Source organism: Centroberyx affinis, unplaced genomic scaffold, assembly GCF_046629955.1.
Source record: "Centroberyx affinis isolate AG114_WGS23_722 - 3 ecotype Tasmania unplaced genomic scaffold, CSIRO-AGI_Caff_v1 ptg001230l_1, whole genome shotgun sequence".
NCBI classification, from domain to species: Eukaryota; Metazoa; Chordata; class Actinopteri; order Beryciformes; family Berycidae; genus Centroberyx; species Centroberyx affinis.
Window position 1 is genome coordinate 158,080 of NW_027279743.1, and position 6,174 is coordinate 164,253.

Below are 6,174 nucleotides of genomic sequence, written 5' to 3' on the forward strand. Positions count from 1 at the left end.
TATCATAGGGTACAAAATAAAACGCCATATAACCCATTTATCAGTGTCTCTGGCCTGTGGCTGCAGGTTGACGTTGTGTGTCCTGAGGGAAGCTAACAGGATCCAGGAGGCCTGGAGCCAAACTCAGTGCAACACAAGGCTGTTTACAGTTTTTGGGATATGTGTGAGATTATCTGCATAATAAATCAGCTTGGGTTTGGGTTTTGCTTGTGGTGAAGCGGCCCTTTAATGCAGCTCACTGAAACTATTTAAAATACAAGATTTTCATTCAAAAATGAGATATGAGCCATTTAGAAAGAGATATATCATCTAGAAAAATCACAAATAATGGTACTGTTTAAGATAGTTGATACGGTCTCTGGTCTGTAAAAATGTGTACAGAATGGATTCTCTCTTTTTTTCCTAAATGAATATGAGGTTGGTTGGAAATGACCATCACTCACACAGCATGATATTCTTTTAAGCAAGATCCTTGTGTTTTAATTCAAATATATACACAAATCTTCACTGTTTTGCTCTTATTTTCTCTTCCTGTTCCAGTCCCTGGTTAGCACTGACTCACGCATGATATCTGCTCAGCTGACGACTAATTTTAGCCAAATTAGTGCTGCAGACAGAAGAATGGCCATGTTATTGCATTAGACTGTTATCTGTTTTTGTTTGTTATCGGTTTTCTCGGTTCAGTGTTTTCAGTGAACAAGCCAATTCTCTCTGCTATTTACGACAATAAGGGTAAAACCACTTAGGTTTAGCATTAGTATCTTTTCAGAGACATTGCAGTTGCGTCACAAATCTCCCAGCAACCAGTCTGGCGCCATCATGGAGGTCTGCTGGAGAATTAGCTGTACTCAAACAAAGTCTAAATCTGTATCAAGCAGCTAGAGACAGAGAGCAGCTGAGTCAGCTTGTTGTGGTGTGGCTGTAGATCCATTCAGTAACGTTCTCAGTAAAAGTGAATAGTGTTATAAGGTGGATTTGTTTCCAAATGTAGGTTACTGTTACACAGTAAACTGTCTTGTCTTTAGCCCTAGTCTCTACTCCAAAACACTCTGAGTTGTAGGTTGAGAAAAGCTTAAGTTAGCCTACTAGATTGCATCTTCATAAGCAACTAGTAGCCTGAAAATACACAGTTGCATCTCAAATCTGCTAGCAAACCACATCTGGCACCATCATGGAGGTCCATTGGAGAATTAGCTGTACACAAATTTAGGCTAAATATATAACAACCAGGCTAGAAGAGATATCTGAAAAATATATCCAAATGTGACACAGTAAACTGTCTTGTCTTTAGCCCTAGTCTCTACTCCAAAACATGAAGAGTTGTAGCTTGAGAAGAGTCAGCTCAGTTTTTGGCTTTGTTAGCTTGCTTATTAACTAGTGTACTAATCAGATGTGTTAACAACAAGACAGTGATGGTTAGCTGACCAGATACTATTGTTAGCTAGCTAACAAGCTGACATTAAACACAAAATCAATCAGATTTATCAGTGGAAAATGCAGTCCCAAAAACAGCACAGAAATTAACCATGTCTATTAATTTCTGTAGAGACGGACAAGTTGTATGTTTAGAAACACTGTCAGCCGTTCATAGCCGCCGGTGCCCAAGAGCTGAGGACTTTCAATATGGCCGCCGCCAGCAAATGTGCTAAGTCACAGAAGCCCCTTGTACCCAAGAAGGACAGTAGCCTAGACTTTGCATTTTAGGTTAACCACTGTTGCTTTCCATAGACAGAAACTAAATGAGAAATTTTCTCGCACCCTAAACTGTGAGTTAGCAGCTGGTTAGTGGGTTAGTGGCAGGATGGCCTCGTCCTTATGTGACTGTCCCATAACCAAAAGACCACAGGTTTGATCCTCACAGCCAGTGTGTGTTCAGTGACTCCTGCCAGTGTCCTTCAAGCCTCAACCTCTACCTGCTCACTCACTGTTAGAGGAAAAGTCAGCTAAATGCCTAGATTGTAAATGATGTCACATTAACATACAGTACAGCTCCATATTAACACCTTTACACACTGAATCCTCTACATTTGATAACATAAATAGCTCCAATGCATAGGCTACTTGCATTTCGGGGCACATTTTGCATATCTGTTCTCCCACCTGCACATCCAACAATGTGAATAGTAAGCAATGCACATTTGCACAGCGCAACCTGTAATTCTGTCAATAAAGCTGCTATTCATTTCTTTGCTGTATTATTTTCATTATGTTTAGCTGTTATCAGTTGTTTATTTCAGCACTCAGTTCAGTTTCTTATTTTTAGCTATATTCTATTTTCTGCTGCTGTGAAACCCCAATTTTCCAACACGTTTCCAACAATATTTTAAAGAAGTTGAATGATCAATTTCAGGTGGTGATTCCCCCCCCCAAAAAAAAAAATATAGCCCTTTTGGAAATGAAGTCAATTGGATTCACACATACAATTGGCTATTTAAATTTCCCTATACAGTAGATTGCACCCTGGACATATTCCAAGTCATCTAAACCTAACCACCCATCTCTGATATATTCCCCAGAACCACACTGAATAAAGTCAGCCAGCTGCAGGAGCGCACAGCGACACCAATTAACATTTACCCAGTGCAGCCTGTCCAGTTTTCTCCACCATCACCTTTCTGGAAAGGTTATTTTGTTATTCTTCAGCCAAACCCCATTCATCAGCACCAGAGCCTGCAGAGCGAACATCTAGATCAGACCTGATGGGTTTAAAGACCTGTCAGATACAGACAGATACACTTATCCATGAGCGCAGACTGGTGCACGCTGGACATTAGCTGTGCGGATGGGGAGGTTTACTGTTGAGAGTTTACAGTAAGAGCGGCTCTTATGAAGCACTGGGCGCTGTCAGTGTGGAAGTGAAGTTCAGTAACTGATTCTCAAACCACAACAGGAATACTTTACAATATCCTTAAACCAGTGTATTAACCTGCACTGCAAAAAATACCCTGAACATTTCATTTAATCCATTATTGAATCTTAAAGTAATAATCTGTCTATTGACAATTGCTCCAACTCAACAGTGATCCAACCTATATCCAGTTGATGGAAGCTTCTCCATTGTCTGTTCTGAACTGCTGGCAGCTCTTTCCTGGGAAAAATCCTCCTGTGCGGTTTGTTTGGAATAAACAGAAGAAGAAGAACTGGGTAGTTAGCATGAGCAGCAACTACCGGCCCTCACACTGCACAGCAAACTGCTAACAGCTAGCTTTGTTCAGTTTCAAGCTACAACATTTGTACATCGGAGCAGTGACTATAGGACCAAAGGGGCAAAGTCTGAAGACAAGACAGTTTCTTGTTTCCTGTGACGGTTTCCATAGTAACCACTTAGAAACAAGTCAACCTTAACAGAGCAGTGACTGAATGGATCTACAGCCACAACAAGCTTTTTTTCAGCTAGGTCTCTTTTTACAGATTTAGACATTTCTCCAGTAGACCTCCATGATGATGCCAGATGTGGTTGCTGGGAGATTTGTGACAAAGCCTCTGTACACACAGTGATATATTGTCTAATTTCTATCACATCATGGCATTTGTCCCTTCTCACTGCCTTGTTTTCCCTGTCTGTATCTACTCTGAAACCGAGCAAGTTGTCGATATCTCCCTGCACCAATGTCACCGAGACAAATTCCTGTTTATTTATTGTACGAGGTGATTAAATGGACTCAGACTGTGACACGCCTTCTCTGGTACCAAGGCAGCTAGGATTTCAGCGAGTCGGACCTCGGAAAACAGAGAAGCCGCTGAGAGCTCCGTCCTCCGGTCCGGTTCTCTAATGCTCGGCGCTTTCCTTCCCGGCTCCCGGGCCTAAATCATTCATGGCCTGTTGTGTTGCCATTAGGCTTTGTTGACGTCTCTGATAAGTTTCTGAAGTGCTACACAACCATAACAGCATGAATATTTCACAGCCAAACAGCCGGGGGAGTTTTACATAATTCACCTTAAGGAAACGATCGTCAGGCTTAGTGGACGCCTCTTGATTGACGCTTAAGTGCGCTGTGGTGGTCGTGTGTGTGTGTGTGTGTGTGTGTGTGTGTGTGTGTGTGTTAGTGCCTTGTGTGTATTGACACTTAATGGAGAGTCATTATGCCTTTCCCTTAAAGCGACCTAATGTGCAGCACCATTTTTCCCCTGTCCCCTAAATTAAACAGGAACATTTTCTCCTCAAAGTTATCCAAAGGACAGAGATAATCCTGGAACGAGCGGAGGAGATCAATGTTAATTCGATATAAAACAGCAGATACTGATCTGCAACAAAGTCGGGTCCCTCTTTGGCTTCAAACAGCTGGTTCAATACGGAACACAGAGCGACATCGATGCCCATTAGATCTGACACGTCAATAAGAGCCGGGCAGAAATCAAAGGATTGATATGTAAAACACTATAAAAAAAACAAAAACAAAACGTGAGACTCATCAATTAGCTCATGTAGTTTGCACATAGCTCTGATTCACATTTCAGCTGAACTTGGTGATGTTACTCGTTGAACTTGGGTGAAACATTTGGGGTTTATGCTTTCAGATACAGCATGATGTCGAATTTTTAGCACCAATCATCACTTTAAAAGAGATTAAAAGGCAAGGCAAGTTTATTTATATAGCACATTTCGTACACAAAGGCAATTAGATAAGAGATAATAAAACATTAGATAAGAGATAAAAAAAGGATCGATCAATACAAGTCCAGCTAGACCTGAGCCATAAGTCGCTCTGTCAATGCCACAAATAAAAAACCACTTTACTGCACATTTGCTTTTACCACTGAGTTTACTGTAACTCGTTTGGTAAAGCAACCGATCCTAAGTGAGTCAATTTAGCACCAAACTGGTCGCAGTTTTTGACAAATTACGTTACCAATTCAATTCTAGTTCTGTGTCCTTACAGCTGCGTGACATTCCAATAATAATATGCCCTTTTCACATCGTCATGGTAACAGCTTCCATGTTGAGAAACTGGTGCATCACAACTTCCTGTGGCAACTTTCCTTTTGTGACGTAAGACAAACCAATACAAGCCTAGCACTAGATAACGTCACATAATGTAAGTAGAAAAGGTGCTCAGAGCTCCTCAGCCATGTCTGACAACACCCCGCAAGAAAGATATGCATGATATGCATTGATGATAGGCCACGCCCCCTTTTGGCCAATCGACATGAAAAGTTAATCAGTTCTTTCTTGGCCCATAACCAAACTTCATACCAAGTTTTCTGCAAATCCGTGGCCAACTTTTTGAGATATCCTGCTAACGGATGGACGGACGGACAAGGTGAAAACATTATCTCCTTGGTTCCCAACGACGTTCCTAACGTTCCCATAATGACGTTATGCAAATGAGGTGATGATGACTACCAAGAGATGACAGCATCGAGGAGAAACTGAAGCTAAAACTCACCTTCATAATAAAAGAGGGAACTTTAGGTGAAGAACTTGTAGACTTTCTCTAGTTTAGATTCAGGAGTCAATGAAAACCGGTCAGTGAGTCTTTGTACTTCACCAACGTTAATTTTGGGCAGGTTGCGAGCGATTTTAGTGAATGATTCATACCTTGCAACAGAAAGTTGTAATGCACCTGTTTCTCAGTGCGGAATCTGTTACCATGACGACATGAAAAGGGCCTATTTACTATGCATTCTCAATTTAGTTCATGAATGGACCCAACGCTGCAAAATACCGATGTTGGAGAAAAATCTGCCTGAAATCCTTTAAAACCAAAAAACCCCACTGGTGCTGAAGCAGCCCCCTGGAGGTGTTCCACTCATCAGACCGGGCCAGGTGAAGCACACGGACCCGTCCTGAAGTAACCTCGCACCTTCCACCATCAGCAGAATAATTGTGTGGCAGTTAAGGATGGATGCTACCACTGTAACGCTCCATTACCTGCATGTTCGCCAAATAAATGAGGCGTGGAATCCAATCTCTGCTGTGATTGGCAATCATGGGATTCCTAAGAGGAGCCACCCAGTTCTGGAGAGCTGAAATCCATTTCCTCTGAGTGAAGGAAATGACGATTGGCTGCAAATGGAGCGGATTCGATTTCTACGATTGCACCTAGTGTCTTTGGGCCAAATTGTAAAAAGGTAATAGGGCTTTTTACAACGGTGAGATATTGTGTGGAAAATGGTGGTTTTGTCAGCGGGTTGTGGATCAGGTTTGGTAAATGATATTTCTCCGAGCAATAA